This window comes from Agelaius tricolor, unplaced genomic scaffold, assembly GCF_023055355.1.
Source record: "Agelaius tricolor isolate 1412-34295 unplaced genomic scaffold, bAgeTri1.0.p SCAF_3, whole genome shotgun sequence".
Taxonomy (NCBI): domain Eukaryota; kingdom Metazoa; phylum Chordata; class Aves; order Passeriformes; family Icteridae; genus Agelaius; species Agelaius tricolor.
This window is the reverse complement of record NW_027269263.1, coordinates 67,304,862-67,326,365: the sequence shown is the minus strand read 5'-3', so window position 1 is coordinate 67,326,365 and position 21,504 is coordinate 67,304,862. Positions and strand designations below refer to the sequence as shown.

Genomic DNA, 21,504 nt, shown 5'->3' with positions numbered 1-21,504 from the left:
GATGAGGGTGGTGAAAGGGGAAGGAAGGTCATTTTGTAGTGGAAGAATAAGGCCTCAGTTATTAATGGCAAAGGCTGAAATTTTCTCTCTCAGCCTTAATTGATTTTGGCAAATTTAACTGGAGGAGAAAGTCGAAATTGGCTTAGAAATTAAGCCCTAATACTTAAATATATATTAGATCTATTGTAGAGAAATGAGGAGACAGCCTTGTTAAACTTTTATTCTAAGTGGCTTCTGCTGGATACAGGCAAAGCGAAAAATACCCAATTTCTAACTTGGACAAAGGGGACTTGAAAGGCTCTTCAGAAAGGCTTGGAGAAACTCTGTTTGAGAAAGTGCTTCTTTGAAACCTAATAGCAAAGACCACTTTTTTTTCCCCCTCCTCCCTGGAGTCTAAAGGCAGGAGGGCAAGATAAGACATTCCACCACGTAGGCAAATGGGGAAAAAAAAAGAGAAAAGTTTAAATGATACTGCTGCAGGCTGTGGAAAGTGGAGAGCTCTCAGGGTGACTGTTATGTGCTGCTTATCAAAATGCTGTGAGCCCTGACTGTGAGAAAAAGCAGAGTAATTTAAGAGATGCTCTGTGCCAGCACGGATCTGGTTAGCAGTGGTTGTACTGGAACAACATCAAGTAACCAAGGTCCTCAGGATATATCTAATCTATCTATATGTATCTATATCTATATCCACATTAAATAAGCAATAAAGTTGTCCTCATTGGACATTTCTAATTAATCAAGCAACAGAAGCAATGTTTAAAGCACAGGTAAGGGAAGGAAGTTTTTTACCACGTACTGGGTCAGTTGATAAGGAGCAGCCTCAAAGCAGGTTGTGGTTGCAGATCTCCAAATCAGTATTCTCATCATGCATTTTTTGCAGCCATCACTCTCTGCTGGCGACCTGGTTTGGTTTTGGAGCCTGAAGGAATAAAAACAACAAATAAACAAACAAGAATTTGTTCCTGTGGGTTTCTCTTGGCAAAGCAGAGAAAGTAGCAACACGCAGTAAAAGCAGAAAACAGCCTCCTCCTGTTTTATTTTCTCCTTTGTTGGCTTTTTCCTCCTAACATTGGTCTCATTTTCAGATGGATCAGCACCCTGATCTGGTTTGACAAGTGCTAAGAAATGTTTGTGCTGTCCACTGCCTCATTCTAAGGGCACATAAATTTATACCAAATCACAGCATTGCCATAAACACCCCAAAATCCAGTGTGGCAAAGAAAAGCTGTGATACCTGTGCTGCAAATGGGAGGAACCAGCAATTCTGGGGCTCCCAGAAATCCTGATCCAACTGAGAGACAGCCAGCACAAAAGATAAGCAAAATGGGACAGGGCATTGTGTCAGCTGTGAAGCCAGAGAGCAAAATTCACAGCCTTGAGCCCAAATTTCAAATGTGCAGGATTTAATCTCCCCATCACCTCCACTTTCCCAAGGCTCAGGGTCATTCCCATACCAAAAAGCCAAGGAGAGATGCTGATCTCTTTGACATAGAGAATGAATCTTCCTGTCCTGTACAGTACACAGAATGCTGTGGAAAATGAAAGTTTGGAGATTAATGCAACACCCTATTATAGACAATTACTTTGTTTCCTTAAAATTTTCCCAGCTGGCTAAAAAAAGCCTTCAAGGCTCTCAGTCCATGTGATTTTGTGGGCTTCTAAGACAGTTCCTGCCCACGAATGGCACAAATAAATCCCCATTAACTGCATTCAACAGGAGAATGATCTTTTTTTCTCATTAAAGCTTCACAAAGGGTTCAAAACCTCATTTTATGGCAGGGTGCTTTGATTTAAATTGATGTGGCTTAAATTATGAATTTTAATCATGACTTAAAATACAGAAGGAGAAAGTCATAATTTGAATGATTTGATTTTTATCATGTTTTTCATTTACAATTCATAGCTATATCCCTTAAGCAGGGCTGATTCTCCTCATTGTAAAACTTGGAGATTTACAGCCCACTCTTGCCTTTCAGCTGTGTTTTCTAACCAGGCTGGCACACTCTGAACATATTTGTGGAAGGAGTTTTATAGCCTGAGACCTCTCTATTTTGGTCTCTAATTTATGCATCTCTGGAGTTGTCCTTGGTAATGATGAATAAAACTAATTTAGGGTTTATTGGTGGAAATCAGTCTTTGCTTGTAGAGGAAATTTCTGTTAAACTGACAAATGCAAAAGAGCATTTACAATTCCTTTAAGATACATCAAATAACCGAGGACCTGGGTACCTTGTGCAATAAACTTTTGAACAAACTTTTCAGTTTAATGCTAAGAGCAAATCTCCAGCGTCAATCTGTGATGGAGTTAGTGACTGAAATGAATTGTTCTGTGTCCCTTGAGGGTATCAAATAAACAGGAGTCATTCTCTTAAAATTCACTTCTAATGTTTAAAATGGGAGAGGAAACAATTTTATTTTTCAGCTGCTGGTTTCCAGTTGTTTTTGCAGTTTGTAATTAACTCTTGGTGGAGCAGCTGAATGTGTTTCTCCTTGACTTGGAGAGGCAATTTCAGTGGATAGCTGAGGTTTATGCAAATAACTTTTGACTGTCTAAATAGGACTGACTACCCCATGTCTGGATACCCTGGACATCTGCCCATAGTGTAGGCAGAAAGCAATTAAAGAGAAGCAAAAATTAACAAAACTTCCTTTAATTGACCGCCCTGTTATTGTCTCACATCCAAATCCAGCCCCACTTAGTGCTGGAAAAGCTGAGTTCCTCAAATGCCATGGTGTCCTTGCTGGGTTTGGTCTCACTGTAATATGTTTAATGTTCTTTTTAGTGCTAGATGATAAAATCCCCCAAAAATTAGGAAGAGATTTGGGCTTGATGGTCTGTGGCCCATTCCCCTCATCCACCTTGCTCTGATGTGTCCCCTTGCTGGTCCAACATGAGAGCATTTTCCCCAGCAGGCTTGGCAAATAAAACTTTGCTGTTTGAAGCAACAGAGGGGAGAAAATGAAGGAAAATAAAATAATCCTGAGGTGATTGTGGTTGCCACTCCTGCCATCACTCTTTGCACAAATCCATCCCAGTGAGAGGACACATCTGCTTCTGCTGCCACACATCAGTTGAGGCTGATAAAGGTCTCTGATAAGCAGCTCAGGGTGGAGGATGCACTAACAGACCCTGGGCAGGTTCCTGGTGCTCTCACTCTGCATTTCCTTAATCCAAATCCCTCCCAGGCTCTCGGGAGGAGCAGCATCCCACGATGGCCATGCTCCTGAAAAGTTCTTCCATGGTGAGTGCTTATCAAAACCTGGCCTGTAATTCACCATCTCAACCCCAAACATTATTTTCTGGGCAGTTTTCCAGCCAGGAGAAGGTCAGTAGTGGAGGGGGTGGTGTTGAGGAATTCAATAAAACCCCCACTGTTGGGTGCCCGGTGAAGGACAAAACCTGTCACCCATCACTCTTCACACTCCCCGTTCCAGGTTTCTCCAAATCACAGCTTCACTTGCTGGGGGTGATTTAGGGCAGCCAGTTTGGGAGGGGGAGGGAAAAAAAGCTTTTATTTTGGCAAAGGAAGTGGTTCAAGCAGGGTGGAGTGGTGGGAGGGTGGTGAAAAGTAGAAATGTGAGGTAGGGTTGGTGGCAAGAGAAGCAGGGGATGTCGTGGTTGGTGTGTGCATTTATGAATGCCCTTCACAGAGGGTTGGGGAGGGAAACACAGGAGTCCAAACTGATGGCTGAGAAAGCAAAAAGATGGTTGAGAAAGCAAAAAGATTTTTCTGCTTTAAAAAAATCCACCTGTTTGTGTGTTCCTGTTACTGCACCTGGCCACAGGTAGCTGATAGCTGCACCTGGTAAAATTTGGGGCATTTAAAGGAGTTTGGGTGTGACAGGAAAACCCCAAAGGAGCAGTGCTCTTCCTCCCTGATCATGTTAGAAATGAAAATTCCAGCATTTTGTCAGCATCCTTGTTGGAAGCAAAGTGACCTGGCCCCACCAGCAGCTCCTGCAGGAGTCTCTGCACAATCCCTGGCCAGAGTAGAGGCTTTCAGCATTGCAGGACATTTCATGGATAATTGGAGAGGCTCTGGATGGATGCAAAGCCCCAGCACGATGAGAAATTCATGGGGGTGCTGTGGAGAGTGGGTTATTTTGGCCCAAACCCAAAGCCAGGCTCTGGAGTGGTCCCACTGCGTGCAGCTCTCCGTTATCTCCGCTGTGTTCTCACACTGAAAAATCCCACTGCCAATCCTGATAAAATACTGCAAGGGAAGAAAAAAAAAATAAAATAAGTCAGGAAACCACCAAAAGAAACTCGGTGTGCCTTGGGGGTTTGATGGGGAGCACTGGGGGGGACAGCCAGGCCGAAGGAATGCCGGCTATTTCGGGCTGTGTTTGTGTTTGAGAGGCAGGAGCAGCAGGAGGAGGAGGAGGAGGGTTGCAGCTCCACACTTTTTCTGCCGTGAGAGCCTTTTGCATGTCTGGCAGGATGGCTCCAATCTGATTAGGAGGAGGTTTGATTAGGAGGGGGCTGTCTGTGGGGGCAGCAGGGCGATGGATGCAAAGCTGCTTTCCCTGGGAGCAGCAGCCAGGGGATGCCCCGAGCCCAGCTGGCCTTTTAGGGAGGGATCCCTCCTAATCCAGCTCAGAAGCAGTTTTGGGGCAGGGGTTTATCTCTGTCTTGGCTGGTCAGATTGGTACCCTGAGGTGCTGGAGGAGGAGTGTTGATAAAGTGGATGGGTGAGGAGCAGAGGCACAAGGAAACCTCTGTAGGGGAACTGCCTTTGCGTCTGGATTTTGGGATCCCGCTCTACTTATTTATTAATTAATAATTAACTAATTAATATATTTGTTTATTTATTTACTCATGTCCTGAAGGTTGACGCTCATCACAGTCACAGGGAGGATAAAAAAAGTGCAGCCCATGAGCTGTTCCTGCAAGGATTTCAACTCAGTCTGAGCAGAGGCACTCACTCCACAGAGAGGGACAGGAGAGAGAAGGGGTGCTAAGGTTTTGTCTCTGCTCAAATCTGACAAGATCAGATGCTCACAGCCTATGTCTGAAGAAATAAGAAGCATTCCTGCCTCAGGAATTGATTTCTTACAGGAACTTTTTTAGAAAGGAAATAGAGGAAATATTGGAGGAAATATTTATTTCTGAGACCCTCGGATCTCTCACGCCCTGTTTTAAGCACTGACACTATTCCCTCCTGAGATGGACAGTGATGCCTGTGGGCAGATTTCCCATTTTTCTCCTCACAAAAGGCAAGAAATGGCTTGTTACAGGAACTTGGTGCCACCTGCATCTCTCAGGACTCCCCAAAGCCAAAGAGTTGCAAATTTTCCCAGTCTGTTTAAGCTATGGCTGTTGCCATGAAACTGCCAAGAGTGGGGAAAGAAGGAGCCTTCTGCTTGATAATCTAGATTAGGAACAAGGAATTTGTTCTGTAGTAATAAGGATCAGCTTTTGGATCTGCTTGGATTTGGATTTGAGCTATCTTCCCAGGGGTGAGGGCCCAGCATCCAAATGTCCTGATGCTGTCACTCATCTCCATCACACATTTGGGCTGCCCTCCAAACATCAGGGTTAGGGTTTGGGTTTGCAAGAAAGGGATTTGCTCCACACCTTGCTTTCCTCCAACACTGTTTCTGCTTCTGTTTGGGAGAGCTGATTTTGAATCCTGCAGCAGCACAGGACTTGGCCATCTGCTGCATCATCCTTAGTCCCAAAATGCAGTGCCTGGATTCCAGTATATATTCTATTTATTTGGCTGCTCTGCCGTGCAGAAACTTCCTGGGCAAAGGAAGTTTCAAATGCACCATTTGAGCATTTCAGCCTCTCATCAGTGACTCTGTGGCCCACATTGAGAGGCCTGGGTACTGGGAGGGACTGGTGATGGAGAAGCAAAGCAATTCCAGGCCAGGCTGGGTGGAGTTCTGGTCTAGTGATCATCCAGTTCCAGTCCTTGCCCATGGCAGCAGGGCTGGAACTGGATGATCTTCAAGGTCCCTTCCAACACAAACCATTCTGTGATTCTGTGATGATTCTGTGCCAGCCACCAGGGCCAGGAGCATGCCTGCACCACAGAGCAGTGTCTGCAGTACACGGGCTTGCAAGTAATTAATTATTTAAAGCAATCAGTTGCTAAGAATTTAAAACAAACAACAGTCAGTTACTGAGAATTATCAATGAGCATTGCTGGAAGTTGTCATTTGCTTTTGATGGCTCAGCTCTTTCTTGCCTCCACGGTCAGCAGGCTCAGGGCTTGATTTCTGAGTGGTGTCCAGCATCATTTTATCCAATTAGAGAATAATTTCCAGAGATGTCAGGAGGAGATGGGGCTCAGGGCAGCGAGAGGGTATTTATGCACAGCTGATTGTGCTTCTCCAAATGCATATTTGAAATGTGCATGGGGATTTTTCAGCTCTGTTCTGCCTAGCTGTAATCAGGGATGCTGTCTTCAGGTAGTTTTGGCAGCAAAGCCATGCTTTGATTTGGCCAGGGATCACTTGCAAACATGCCAGGAACGTTCATGCAGCTGCAGGCTTCACCAGAGCAGGGGCTCCACCTCCACTGCCCAGCCCCAGGATTACAACCAGCAGCACCCACTGAATCCCAGCTCAGTGCCCCCTCTCCTCTGCTCTGCTGGTGGCTTTCTGTGGGTCCCATCAGGTCCCTGCCCTCTCCTCCCATCTCCATCCCCACCACGAGTCCAGCTCAGTTTCCTAAAGGAAATGCCCAAGCTGACGTGTCAGAGTTTCCCTGCTGAGCCCAAAGCAGGACCTGGTGTCTGTCACCCCAGAAGCAGAGGAATTGGGATATTACCACCAAGCCCAGCCCCACAGCTCCCTCCTGTACCCAGAGCTGTGGATGCCCTCCAAGGTAAGAACTCAGCCTGGTATTTGCAGACCTGATGGCCTCTCTTAGGAGGAAGAGGAGGATGATTAGCAGCAGGGAGGGGATGCAGCTCCTTCTTCCTTCCTGCTTCCTTTGCTCCCTTCCCTTGCCCTGCCACTGCCTTCCCTGTGGCACAGCCTCCAGGCACTGCCCTGGAGAGAAGGATTTGCTGGCAGGGAGATGTTTTTGAGCTCAGCAAAACCCTGAGCTCAAAAGGTGGCATGGACAGGGTCTGTTCCATCCAGACCACTCTGGGTGCAGGTGCTGTAAGCTTTGTTTTCCTCTAGATACCATTTAGGTTTTTCCTCCCTGCCTGGCAAATCTCTTTGTGCTCAAACTCACTACCTGTCATGGGAGTTTTGGGGACCTGAGTATGATCCTTGTTGTGTGCTGTATTTTTTTCATATATTACATTTTTTTTTTGGCTGCATTTTCTCAGCACGCAACCACTCCATTGAAACCTACTGAGTGCAAAGCATTGCATCCCCAACCCAGTGACATCCCACAGCTTCCCATGCTCTTCTGCTCAGCTGTAACCAGGCAGGAATCTCACTCCTTGCTGGGCTGCAGGGTGGACAACATTGTTCCCCTATTGAGTCATTAACAATGAGGTCATTGGGCTGGAAAGACAATGTCATTCAGCAGCCAAGAACCCAGCTGGCTGATCCCGGTTGTGTCTCATCTCCTGTGACAAAGCCACTTTTAATTGACTAATTAAAGCTTTTGCAGGCTCCATCTTCGAAGGGATGACCAAAATAGACATTGTTCTTTGTCAGCATTAAGTCAGGCCAGTTGGCTGATTAAGAAGCAAGACCTTTCTTCCTTCTCCACTTTGCCACTTGCTGTGCAGGCCTTAATTCCTGGTCCTGGCAGTGGGAAAACCTCCTTAGAGATATCCCACCATGTGTTGCAGAGCAAGCTGTTTGACTGAGGCCCCAAGGACCTCAAGAAAGCTCATCCAAAGCCCACTCAAGCCACTTTGGGATGGCCTCTCTGTGTTACCATCACACCTTTTGTTGGACACTTGGTATTTTGGGTTCCCGGCTCCTGTAGGAGTTTGATATTGCACCTAAACCTATGACACTGGGGTGCTCCCATATCCTGCAGGCTTTACAAGGACAATTTGATCCACTGGCTGTGGGCCAAGAGCATTTTTCTTCCCATTTCTGGGCCATCTTTCTCTTTATGTCACTAACATCCTCGTCCTAACCTGAGCAGGCAGCCAACCAATAGAACACTCATTCATCATCATTGGTCAACTAGCCTCATTCACTTATTCCATAATCATTCTACTTTCATTCCCCCTTGCAGCCTCCCTAGAAAATAAACTACTCAAACTCTAATTAACTCTAATAGTTTATAAAAATTTATGTACTTTTTGGGTGGTGCAGTGCAGGTGGAAAGCAGGGACATGCCCAAGCACTGGCAAGAGATGTGCCCACAGTAAATCCTTGCTTCCTCAGCTGAGTGCTCCTGCTCTGCCAGGACCCTCATCACTGTCTGAATGAAGATGTTTTGAGCCCTGAGACCAATGGCCACTTCTGCTCTTTGCATCTCTTGCTCTCATTGCCACTCTGAGTAACACCATCCCCAAACCAGAGAACAAATGTGCCCTGAGGGACTCCACAGGACAAACCCTGCTCCGTGCAGCCACCTTGCCATTTCCATTAAACCCCCAGGGTTTTTTCAGCCTGCAGTGTGATTGTGTCAAAGCAGATTTATCTCCTTTTTGCTGCCCAGGCCCTGCTGAGCAGGAACGCTGGGTGTGTGTTTACCAGGGCCTGTGTCCCAGCCCTAAAGCACAGCAGCCGCTTCTTTTGAAGAACACACAAAGCAAGGAAGAGGAGCAATTGTTTGGGAGGAAGTTGAACCATAATGTAATACACTCCCATGGGATTTACTAGTAGTAATTATTTGTATTGCTCTGGCACCCAACCAAGGTTGGGGCCCCGGTTAGCAAGGTGCTGGATCAGCCTGCAGATGAAGACAGATCTTCTGTCCAAAATCTGTGCATTCTTGCAGGTAGAGATGGGGAAACTGAGGCAGGGAGAGGTTGTCAAGTGTAACAAGGGTTGTTTTGGAGAGTTGTGGCTCAGCAAGGAGGTGAACCAGCATGCAGTGCTTATGGGAGCATCCTTCCTCTCTGGGGGTGAATCCTAGAACATGGAACTGCAAAATGGTTTGGGTGGGAAGGGACTTCTTTAAAGACCATCTCGTTCCACCCCCTAGGAAGGGACACCTTCCTCTGGATCAGGTTGCTCAAATCCTATCCAGCCTGGGCTTGGACACTTCCTTTACTTGTGCTGTTTCCAGTTCCACCTAAGAGGCCATTGGGTAACAAATATGCTGTGCTGGAGGGTCCTGCCCTAGGACAGCACTGGAAAAGGTAGTTTCTCATTGTTTGTGCCTTTAATAAGTGATTTCTGTGATCATGTGTATTATTTTAAGGAGGGGAGGAGCAGGAGCTATCAAAGAACACAAGTGCTTCAAATGGAAGCTAAGTCTCGCTTCTCCTGAAAAACAAAACAAAATAAACAAACAAACAACAAAACAAAAAGCTAAAATAGGTTTATCTTTCTGTAAAGTTTCAGGAGAGTTAAATAATGAGGCAATTACGGATTTGCCAACAATAGAAGCTGATCAGATTACACAGGCCTGTAAAACCAGGGGCCTGCAAAGCCAGATCGTCACTGGGGCCATTTGGTGGGAAAGAAACTCAGTGCCAGACAGTCTTTAAATAGTTTTGAATAAGAGGGAGGGTTGGCTGTGTCCTTCCCTTCCGAGGCTCTCCCCACCTAAAGAATAGCACCGAGCCTCCTGCCAAGTCCCTGCCCGAAGGCCCAGTATATAAATATATAAATATATAAATATATGTAGGTGCTCATGCATGCAGTGTGTATATATAGAGCTTCCCAATCATCTGGGAAGACCCCACCCTGAGGGAGGTGTGGGTGTGGAACTGGAGGGAAAAAAGTAAAACAAAAAAAGGTAGGACCCAAAATAGCACGGACACACAAAGGATCCCAAGGAAATGTGGAGCTCTCCTCACGGCATTGACAGGAAATCTCTGGGCTGCTGGTTCAGTAACCCTGGCCAGCCAAGGTCATGGGGGACTGATTGTGGTGGAGAGATGGATCCTGACATCCATCCTCTGCAAAAATCCTGGGGTGAGGGGTGTGAGCTGGAAGCTTTTATGTCAGAGAGGATTTGCAGGTGTCCCAGATGTGCCTGCAGAGGAATCTGTCTCCAGCATAGCCTGAAAGAGAAGCCAAGTAGACAGAACTGGGGAGGATATTTAACCAGGAATCACCCAAAATTTTACTTAGAGAAGCTGGGATGCTTAAGGGCATCACCAGTGCCTCTTGGAGGTGGCTTCTATGTCAGTTGGCATCACTTGTGTCTTTCACATCACCTTTGAGTGTCAATAAACCAAAGACCTCAGAATCACAGAGTATCTCCAGCTGGAAGGGACCCACAAGGATTATCCAGTTCAAGACATTTGAGGTCAGTCCTCTTTGGGCTCATCCTGGCCTGGTGGTGGGTGGTGTGTGAGATGGGCCGGGGGAGGCAACGTGACTTACCACCCAGAAAAGTAAATTTGCTGGCTGGAGGGCGTAAATTTGGGCTGATTTGTGACTCATCAGAGGCGCTGGGTGCACAAAGGAGGGTGAGGCTCTGGGCCTTATCCTGTCCCCACCATCTCTTTTCCGCTGGTCCATTCTGTCCTGGGGACAGGCAGGCAATGTCCCAGTCCTGCCCTGAGCATGACCCTGGGGACTGGCAGCCTCCCCACACAACCCACAGCGGTGGCAGGAGCAGGCAGAGCTGTTTCTGAGGGCGATTCCTGCTGTAAATCTTCGGGGGAGGCGGAGAGGAAAGGGAGGTGCAAGAAGCAGGGCACAGCGTGTGGCAGTACCACAGCAGCACTGTGCCAGCACAAACTCACCTCCCACTCACCCCTCCCCATTTCTTCCCTTGGACAAGAGCAGCCTGTGGCCAGGCCGAGGTCTCCTTATTCTTTTGGGTTTAGGGTCTCTTCCTCTTGTTTTCTGCCCCTTAGGGCTGTGGTTTGGGCCTCCTGTGTGCTGGGCCTGCAGCTTTAGTCTCCAGCTGAGGATGGCATCCTTGGTTTTGATGGCACAAATCTGGGCATTAGATCCCTGCTGCTAATATCAGCTTTAACACCTCTCTGTGGTCTGGCTTTTTCAGGCTGTGAGGTTCCAGAGAAGCCTGTCCTCGAGCTTGGGGTTGATCCTTTTCCTTTAGGAAGAGCCCCTGCCACAAGAAAGGGAATATTCCCTCCCTTCTTCTTCCTCAGTGCAAAAATTAGAGTGACACTCACAAAAAGTGAGGGGTTTTGGCTGCACAAGCAACCCACAGGAGCTCTGCTCCACAAGAGCCTTGTGGCCCTCATTGCCCGTGGACAAAGTCTAGACACGTCGCTGATGCACAGCACCCAACTTGAGTGACATTGGATGTGACAACCCTTCCCTGATGCCAGCCAGCTGGCAGAGGTTCAGCTGGCAGGATGAGTAGCTCAGGGCCAGCTCCATCCCTGCCTTGCTCAGCATGAGCCCAAATATGGGCCCAGCCAGCTGGAGAGGAGAGCAAGGTGAAGAATTCCACCCTCCCCTGCCACCCAACAACTTGTAGGGCGCTCTCTCCGCTGCCTTCTTGGGTTCTGCCTTTCCCCATGGCAAAAACTGAGAAAAACTGATTTCCAGGGAGCCCTGATCATGACCTTTCTGTAGTTAAGGGCACTTATAAGAAAGATGGGAACAAACTTTTTAGCAGGGTCTGTTTCAATAGGACAGGGATGATGGTTTTAAACTGAACAAGGTTCAATTTAGATTAAATACAAGGCAGAGATTTTTGATAAGGGTGCTGAGATGCTGTCACATTTTGTGAAGCTGTGGATGCCTCATCCCTGGAAGTGTTCAGCACCAGGTTGGATGGGACTCAGAGCAACCTGATCTAGTTGAAGATGTCCTTGCTCATTACAGGGGGGTTGGACAAGATTTTAAACATCTGTTCCAACCCAAACTAATCTATGATTCTATGATGTGACATCAAATCTGGCATCAAACAAAGCTTCCCATGCCCAGGAATTAGGAAGGGCCAACCTCAGCTGGGGAGGAAAGTGTGCCCCATCCCTGATGTTTGGTAAGTGCAACATTTAGGAGTTTGTTTTCTGGGGACCATCACCAAATTTCTCCTGAATTAACTTTCCTAAAGTGCATCAGATCCCCCTCATCAGGTTTAAGAGCTGAGGAGAGGTTGATTTAACTTACTTCATTTAGTCCAAATTAAATTAAGAATGATTTAAAGCTGAGCAAGAGTGGCCACCTGGTGGGTTGTGTGCACTTTGACTAATCCACTCTGAAGTCATACCTCCTTTTAATTTTAGATTAATTTTTTCTGAGTACCCCTGTGTAGACAAGCCATCAGGCCGTATCAAGATCAGTTCCTGTCTCACGGGCTCACGTCCTCACTCCTTCCCAAGCTGTCTGGAGTCCTCCAGGAGAATCCAGCAAGGGATGATTAATCTTTCTAGGGTGAAAAGCAGAGGGAGGAACTTTCCTCTGTCTGAATGAATAAATCTGTGTGCCCAGACACCCTCGTTGGTGAGGGTGGAGAAAGGAGGTCGGGTCCCCAGCAGGAGCTGCTGGGATGTGACACCTCAGCCCTCCAGAGCAAAGCTGATGCTTTGGCCAAGCAGTTCATGGTGTTGGCTTCTCCAAAGGGCTCCTTCCCACCACCCTGACAGCTCCACAGCTCCTCAGTGCTGGTATCAACTCGTGGTCCAGCCCTCAGCCTCGGGGAGAGGTGGTGAAGTTCCTCCAACCCTTCTTCCACCCTGGAGAGCTGTGGTGAAACTGGATGGGATCCTCATATGGTCAAGGTGGAATTGCCAATGTGGCAGCCCAAGTCTTTAGGTTCTTCTCATGGATTCCTGCCCAAATTCAGAAAAATTTAGACTTTTAACTTATCTGCCTTTTCTTATTTAAAGAGGACTTTTTTAGTGTTCATGTCCATAGAAAAAATCCTGAAAGACCAGCTTTAAGACTTAAAACATTGAAGAAAAACACCAGATATTCAAAGCATAACAAAGTTCTGTATTCTTAAAGTTTTCCTGAGGTTTTCAGTGTTGTGTTGACTCACAACCACTCTTCTGGGACAGAAGCACCTGTGCTTTACCTTGATCCAGGGAGACTTTCTGGCCCATTACTCGGTGTAAACCTTGAGTTTATTCCAAAGTCCTGTGTGACTTTTGCAGAAATAGAGGGGTTTCAGGGCTAAATGTAGCAGACACCGTGTCCTTCAGCACTGGGTGATTGATGCTCTCTTGGGCCACAAATCCTCCTCCACAGCAGCAAGGTCATCATGGGGCAGCTCCACTCCAAGGGTACAAAGGATTGAGGAGAGGACAGGAGCCCGTCCATGCTCTGTGCTTTGGAGGGCCTGGTCAGGCTGGGACATGAGGCATTTTTGGCTCGTGCTCCCCACGTTTCTGCTCCAGCAGCTCTGGTGCCATTTCCTACACAATGAGATGATTCTGGCTGCAGAGACCCCAGCTCATTCTGCAGCCTGGGAAGGGTGCAGGGCTGGAGCCAGCTCCCTTAAAAATCCCATCATGGATAGGGTGGAAATAGCCTCTTTCCCCTGATGGAAAGAGGATTATTTCCAAGCTTAGTGGTGAAAAATGCCTGTGGGTTGCGTGGATAGAGGTGGGCACTTGTGTTTGTGTTGGTTTGATTCCTTGACAACCTCCTGTGAAGGATTTTGGAGATTTCATTTTCCACAGTGGTCTTCCTGTCTCCTTCTGATGGTTTTCTCATCTTTCCCCTTCACTTAGCCACAGATTTTCCATGAGAAGAGCGGTGGAGACACAATCCTAAATAGGATGTCCTATGTTTATCCCTAAGAGGGGCTGGACTTCCCACTGCTGGCATCCCTCACCTCTGGCTGGAGCTGGCCATGGGATGCAGAACAGCCTGGGATGGACCAGCTGGGTCCACTTGAGTGAAAAATGCCCCTGACCACAAATTTCAGGCAAACCCCAGGCTCTGAGGAGAAATTCAGAAGAGTTCCAAGCATGGCATGAAGGACAACTCAACAACAATGTTTTTGAGAAGGTGGGAGTGAGGAACACTGAGATATTCCTTCTCCCTCAAACCCACTGTCTGGTCATTAATTAGTGCAGCAAATGAACCCATTTCTGCCTCCCCAAATGTGGTGTTTAGAGGGACCAGGGGAGTGTGAAGAGGAGGCGAGTCAGGGCTGAAGGAAAGGGGAGTATGGGGAGGTGTGCCTTGGGATGATTGTTTTTAATATTTGTCACACTTCCAAATGAAACAGCAGATGAGCTGAGCTGGCTCAAACACTTGCAGAAAGAGCTGATTGGGAATTTGTTAATGAAGCAAGTTTGTCATCAGAAAATGCTGGTTCATCAAAACCTGGGTTCTGGGGACATGTGTTGCAGTCCTGGCAGGAAAAGTGTATCAGGCTGTGGGTGGGTTTCTTGGTTGAAACCAAGGAGGTTTAAAGGCTGTTGTGTGAATAAAATAAAGCCAGGCAGATCTACTAGAGAAGATGAAGCAGCCAAAGCTCACGTGAGGTTTGTTTCAAGTCCTGCTCTTTGGGCTTCAGGGTTACCTGTACTTTATAAAAATAGGGAAAACTTGAATTTTTCCCAGTTCTCAAAGCAGAGTGGCCTTTTGGCTACTGTAGGGATATGATTCACTGCAAAATGCTGCAGACTTAGAGTCCTCAAGCTGATGCTAGAATGCTGTGGGGACATTCTCCAGATCTCCTGCTGAGGGGTATCTCCAGGCTGGCAGTGGAGTAGGAAGCCCTGGGTGCTCCTCTCCATCTGGAGATGAGGCAAAACTCCTTGGGGCTTGAAGCACATCCATTTCCCCCCCTGCCCTGCTCCAACTCAGACAGTAAGGGTTTATTGGGAAGGGTTTTCAGGGCAGAGGCTGCAGATTCTTTCAATCTGACAGCAGAGAGGAGGGCACTGTCAGCATTATTGCCTCCATCTCACTGTCACTTCCATGCACGATCTAAACAGCAGCAATTTGAAGAGTTTTTTTCAACAGAGTCTTTTCACAGAGGGGCAAAGGATGTTCCCTGAGGACAATAAACCCAGTGTCTTTAAATCAGAGCCGGGGCACACTCATTTCATAGAACCATAGAATGGTTTGGTTTAGAAAGGACCTTAAAAATCATCTCATTCTAACCCCCCTACCATGGGCAGGGACACCTTCCACTGTCACAGGCTGCTCCAAGTCCCATCCAGCCTGGCCTGGGACACTTCCAGGGACCCAGGGGCAGCCACAGCTGCTCTGTGCACCCTGTGCCAGGGCCTCACCCCCCTCACAGCCAGGAATCCCCTCCCCTGACCTGCTGCCCACACATCTTTCATGCAGCCCCTCCCCAAGTGTTATTGCAGCACTAATTAGACCCAGCCATTAGGTCTCATCTGGAACATTTTGCAGAGCAATTCTATCAAAAGTGTTCTGCAGCAGTTTTTATTCTGGCAGGGGTTTGGAGAGGATATGTCTGCACTGGATGATTGGACTGATGGATTAGAGGCAAGTGCTCTGGCAGCTGCTGTTGGACCTTTCCCCATTCTCTAACCCAGGAAGCCAAGCTGGTCTTTGGCCTGGGTGAAGCCATTTCATAAAGCTGATGGCGAGGCTGGCAGCAAAGGGCCTGGGTGATGCTCATTAGGAAAGCATCTTAAGAGATGGAGAGTGCCAGGGTGGTGTGTAAAACGTCCTTGTACCACATCCCTCACTAAAATCTCTGCAGGCAGCTCAGGAAGACCCTGTTTGGATCCCATCTATCCCTAAGCCACTGGAAGGGAAAGAGCCTCTGCGCAGGCAAAATTAAAAACCCTGTGAAGTAACCACTTGCTCTGGTAGCCCAGCTTAATTCCAGGATAAATAACACTGCTCTGTGATATTCTGCCAATCTGATCCCTCTCACAGTTTCAAAAGGAGGTGACAGATTTCCTGTCCTCTGCAGTGACTGGGCTCTGCTGCATCTCAGATATGGCTGCATTGCAGAAGGGTGGATAAAACCCTCCTTTCTCCCAAGAGCTCCTTGCAACGCAAAGAAAAGTCCAGGAGCTTCCTCCATGACTTTGGCAAATGCTGTCCCCTAGGAAAGGCCACCCCCGGAGCCTCAGCCCCTGCTTTGCCTTTGATGAACTCAGCCCGCTGCTCCTGTTCAATCAGGAAAGGCTGCACAAAAGGGGAGGAAAATAGGAACTTCCTCAGGGCCTGGCTTACATCCCTTCCCCTTCCCCGGGCTGCTCAGGCTCCTTGGCTTTCTCATCCCGCCTTGGGAGGAGCAGGAGCCGGCTGCCCTAAGGCTCCGAGCCTGCCGGCCTGGGGTGTGTCACCCACCATTTCCTAAGTTATTCTTTTGAGTTTCCTTTTCTCACTATTAATAGAATTTCAGCCAATATCTGAGCTCTTTCAACAAGGTGGATGGGGGGGAGACAGGGGGAGGCGTTACCAAAATAGGAAGCGGGAAGCTGTTGGGGAGGGAATAATCGGAGGAGCTGCCTGGAGAGGGAATAATCGCTGGCTTTGGGTGGGCTCTGGGAGGATGGACGGGCTGTGTCCTTTCACTTTGCATTTTGAGCCTCTTTGATTCTCTTTTTGCTCTCCAAGCCTTGACCTTTCCAAAAAAACTTCTCCCCTGAGTGCCTTCCCCAGCCTGCAAAATTTCACGTACTCACTGCACTGAGGTTACAACCAGAGCATCACTCCATGGCCAGGTTAAACTGGAAAGAGAGAGACACTTTAGACTAGATGTTAGTTGGAAATTAGTAGGAAATTTCTTCCTGTGAGGGTGATGATGCCTTCAGAGAATCTGTGTCTGCCCCATCCCTGAAAGTGTTCAAGTGTTCAAGGAGCATCCTGGGATAGTGGAAGATGTCCCTGCCCATGGCAGAAGGTTGGACTAAAGGCCCTTTAAGGTCCCGTTCAACCCAACCCATTCTGTGATTCCATGAGTTAGAGGTGGTGCTCAAAGTTGTGTCTGTGCCTGCTATTGTGAGGAGCTGTGCTGGCACAAATGAGATCACCTTTCCTTTTACATTTTGGGTGACTGTGACTGTGTTCACAGGGGTCTTAGGATGAGGGAAGAGATGAGGATCTGATTCCATGTTTCAGAAGGCTGATTTATTATTTTATGATATATATTATATTAAAACTGTACTAGAAGAATAGAAGAAAGGATTTCATCAGAAGGCTGGCTAAGAATAGAAAATGAAAGAATGATAACAAAGGTTTGTGTGTTGGAGAGAGAGTCTGAGCCCGCTGGGCTGTGATTGGCCATTAATTAGAAACAACCACATGAGCCCAATCCCAGATGCACCTGTTGCATTCCACAGCAGCAGATAACCATTGTTTACACTTTGTTCTTGCAGCCTCTCAGCTTCTCAGGAGGAAAAATCCTAAAGAAAGGATTTTTCATAAAAGATGTCTGTGACAGGTGACTTTCCACATCCCACCAGCCCCTGGCCAGAGAACTCCCACCCCATCCCCATCCCCACCCACAGGGGCACTCCCAGCCTCCCAGATGGGCCCGTCTGGGTCACCAGCAATAAGGGAAAGTTGTCTCCCCTCCTGGCTGTCCCCAGCTGTCCCAGACACTCTGTATCACGGGCCTGGCTGTGGGATACGCGTATCCGGACATGAAATCATGTTTTTGCAGCGCACTCATTTCCTCCCGTTTGGCCCGCGGATGCCTGCAGGGCTCGCGCCCTCCTCCCACAGATCCACCCCACACCCAGCCCCAGAGGTTTGGCTTTTCTGAGGGACACAAAAAAAGAGAAGCACAGACCAACCTTTAGACTCACTGCAGCCAGGTCAAAATGCCCCCAGTAGCTGCTAAATCGCTCTCATCTTCCATAAAACGGGGAATTGGTGACGGTCCAGAAAAGTGAAATCAGAAAAGCGGCCTTGGCGTGCCAAAATGCAGCCAGGAAGGTCAGGGGCAGGTGGTTTTTTTCTGCCTTCTGGAAAACAAGGTGAGGGACTCTGGCTGAAATTCAAGTGGTTTTTCTTTTGGGAAGGGTCTCCTCTGGATAAGGGGAGTGATAACTTGGAGCATCTCCATGCTCCATCCTCCCTCTCTCTCATAGATGCCTTAAATCCTTTTATCTCCGGGCTCACGGCATGAAGGGATCACTTGTCCCCTGCTAAAGGACTTACTGTATCTTTTGTGAGTGATTTTCATGCTGAAGGGGCCCCAGACATAATCCTGTCCTGTCTGGCTGTTCTTACCAGGGCTTTTCTCCTCCTTCAACCAGATCCTTTTCATTTCTTCTGCTGGGGACAGTTGTCAGGCAATACTGGCCACCAGCCCAGGCAAACAGGGGCTTGTTACCAGCTATTACCCTTGAGTCCACCACTGAAATTTGGCAAGGCTGGCTAGTGAGGGTGGAAGAGATTGAAAAAAAAAATCCCATTTTCTGGCATTTGAAAGAGATACAGTACGTGTGGAAGGAAAACAGTGACTCCTGGGACTGTGGTGCTTGCTCTGTAGTTGTTTCTGCTTTGGAATTAAGTTTGCAATGGCTTAGCCTAAGCCAGGTCTTCTGTGGGTGGTGACCTGCAATGCAACAACAACAAAAAAAAAAAAAAAAAAAAAAGGCAATTTTTCTAAATGAAATGCATTTTTTCCTAAAGCTGCAGTGAGACAGAGTCCCTGGACAAACAACAACATTAAGCTCAGAGCAATAAAGCTGCAGGAAGGTATTGAGCCCCGTGACTGCAGCAGCATCAGGTGCAGCAGCAGTGAGAAAACAGTTTAATTTAATGCAGCAGGATAGAAAAGGTAAATTTTGCTGACAGGAAGGCGCCCCAAAACCTGCAGAAGGGGTGTGGAGATGGATGTTGCTGCTCCTCTGTATCTCTGTGGCCACAAACCCTCTCCACTGGTGTGTGGTAGGTCCAGCCCATGATGCTTGATCCCACTTAAATCACTGGTCCTGGCTTAATGAGGAAGAATAAATGGATTTTTAATGTCTCTTGACCTTAGTGAAGAGGAACACTAGGAGTGGGTGCAGAGATACAGAAAGATAGAATACTAATGAAATTTTTGGGCACCAACTTGTGTCCTGGTTCTTCTCCCAGTCTTTTTTTTGGGGGGGAGACTGTGTCACTCTGTGTGCCCCAAAAAAGACCCTGCTACACCCCAGAGACAGGACTAGCCTGGAGGATGCCACCAGACCTCTCCATTAGCAGAACAACCCCTTGTTTTGGGTTTTTGCTCTCAGTTTTTTGTTAAAAGTGCTAAAATCCTATCTATACCTCCCCAGGGTGGAACAGGAAAGTGCTGGGGCAGGGATCCTGGTTCCTTGGATCACAGGGTGGTCCCAGCTGGACACCAAGACTGGCCCAGAGCCAAGGCATGGTCCTGTCCCCTTCTCTTGGACTCAGTTGAATTGAATTGTCTTTTTGACCTCTGTTGGGAGCCTTTAGTTTCTGCCCCTCTGGGATGAGCCTGGGGCATGAGGAGGAAATGAGAGCAGTGGGGGATTTCCTCCTTCCTTCCTTCCTTCCTTCTAACCCTTTCTTTCTTTACATCTCTTTTGTATTGTTTCTACCTTTAGGGGATTTTTTTTTGTACCTCTTTTGTTGTCAGACCCCCTGTCAAACTTTTACACCCTATTTATGGGACAGACCCATTTTGTGGCTCACTGGATTCCTGGTCTCCCCCCAGCTTGGTGCAACCATCACTGACAATTCAAGCCACACAAATTGATAACACAACTTAAAATACATCTAAGGAGGTGGTAGATCAAAACTCCCTTCTGTCTTCAGCACTTGGGGTTTATCTGTCAGGACCCTGTGATGGTGTTTTACTTCTTCACCTCTTCTTCTCCTGCAGACAGTGGTCAGCCTATAGGAAACATAACTTATCTCCACAAAAGCCCTTTTCCTGCAGATGTAATGGAAATGTTTTCTCACCAGCCAAGTGTTTCCTAAAATAATTCATGCTGCTGCTTTCAGTTGCACTCACATCTTGATTGTGTTTCCAGGAGTGGCTGCTCTTGGTGGCTGGTGAGGAAACCATGTTTTGGGAGGAGATCTGAACTTTTACAAAGGCACAGAGTGACACGAGAAGGGGTGATGGCTTTAAAGGGACAGAGAGCAGGGTTAGATGGGGTATTGGGAGGAAATTCTTGTCTGGGAAGGTGGGGAGGCCCTGGCACAGGTTGCCCAGAGATGCTGTGGTCGCCCCATCCCTGGAAACATTCAGGGCCAGGCTGGATGGGGCTTGGAGCAGCCTGGGATAGTGGAAGGTGTCCCTGCCCATGGCAGGAGGGGTTGGAAGGCGATGATCTTTGAGGTCCCTTCCAACCCAAATCACTCTGTGGTATCTGTGATCCCCCTGAAATGGTCAGGCAGTTGCATGATCTGATCAGTGCAGGTCCATTCCAACTGAAATATTCTACATTCCATTCCATTCCTTGCCATTCCCTGTTTGGATGCCCATGCAGGACCCAGCTGTAGCTCCTCTGCCTCCTCCAATCCCACTCTGTCCCCAGGCAGTTCCCACAGGAACCCAAACTTGTTGCAGCCTCCCCATCCCAAACCCCACTCCCCAGGTCCTTCTCAAGCCAGATCCTGACATGGTGGAGTTAAATTTTCCCACCAGAAACTTGAGCTTCATCAGATCTTTGGTGCACAATCAGTGCCAATAGACAGGCTCTAAGAGAGAAGATAGTTTGCCTGCGTGCCAGCATGGAGGAACAAAGCAGATTTCTGGAGAGAAGCATTAGGCTAAAAATCAATCCTTGGAAGTGTGACTCCTGTTTTTGAGGGTTGGAAATAATATATGAATGCTTGATGGGAAAAAAAAAAAAAAAAAAAAAAAATAGCAGTTCTTGTGCACAGTCCCCAAGTGGAAGAACCTTGTCCCCAAATCAGGTCATTGCTTTGATTCCAGAGGGATCCATGGATAAAGTGGCTCAGCCCATGTTTCCTGAAAGATGAAAAATTGGTAAAACTTTTCCAGGGTGAATTTGAACAAGAGCCCAGAACTGGTGATTGCCACGTAGGGAAACTCTCTGTGGCCATTGATGGAGCTCCTGCAGTGATTACAAACAGAAGAATAGACCTAGGTTTTTATACTGGTTTAGCAGTGAAAATGCCCCATTTTGGCATCACTGCACATTGCAGAGCTCTCTGCAGTGAGAGACTTCTCTCTTGTCAGGTGAGTTGTCCTTCAGCTGCATCCCCCACTGAGGAACAGCTTCATCATTTGAAAGTTTAAAATATTCTTCAGAAACAAGCACAGATCTCTTTGCATGTGATAATGGAAGGTAATTAGGCTTCATGATCTTGGAGGTGTTTTCCAACGTTAATGACTCTGTGATTCTGTGTCACCAGGGATGGGGGAGACCCTCCTAGCAGGGATGGACACTTGCAGTCAGTGCATCCCTTGCCCGTCCCCTTACAAGGGCTGGATCTGCTTTATTTTGGGAACCACTTGCAGGACTTTTCATGGAAGTGAAAAGATTTTCATGCTGGACCTCTCATCTGAGGGAGACCTGTCCTGAGACCCAGCAGGCCTTGTCCTCCTGCTCTTGCTCTAAAGTCCTGCTAGTTTGACTATGTCTGGAG

The 21,504-nt window shown here is 47.6% G+C and overlaps 1 protein-coding gene across 4 annotated transcripts in view; it reads left to right on the top strand.

The window, feature by feature from the left end:
• The window catches only part of PODXL (podocalyxin like), a 46,565-nt gene that overhangs the window by 8,129 nt on the left and 16,932 nt on the right, over positions 1-21,504 (top strand). The window lies entirely within an intron of this gene.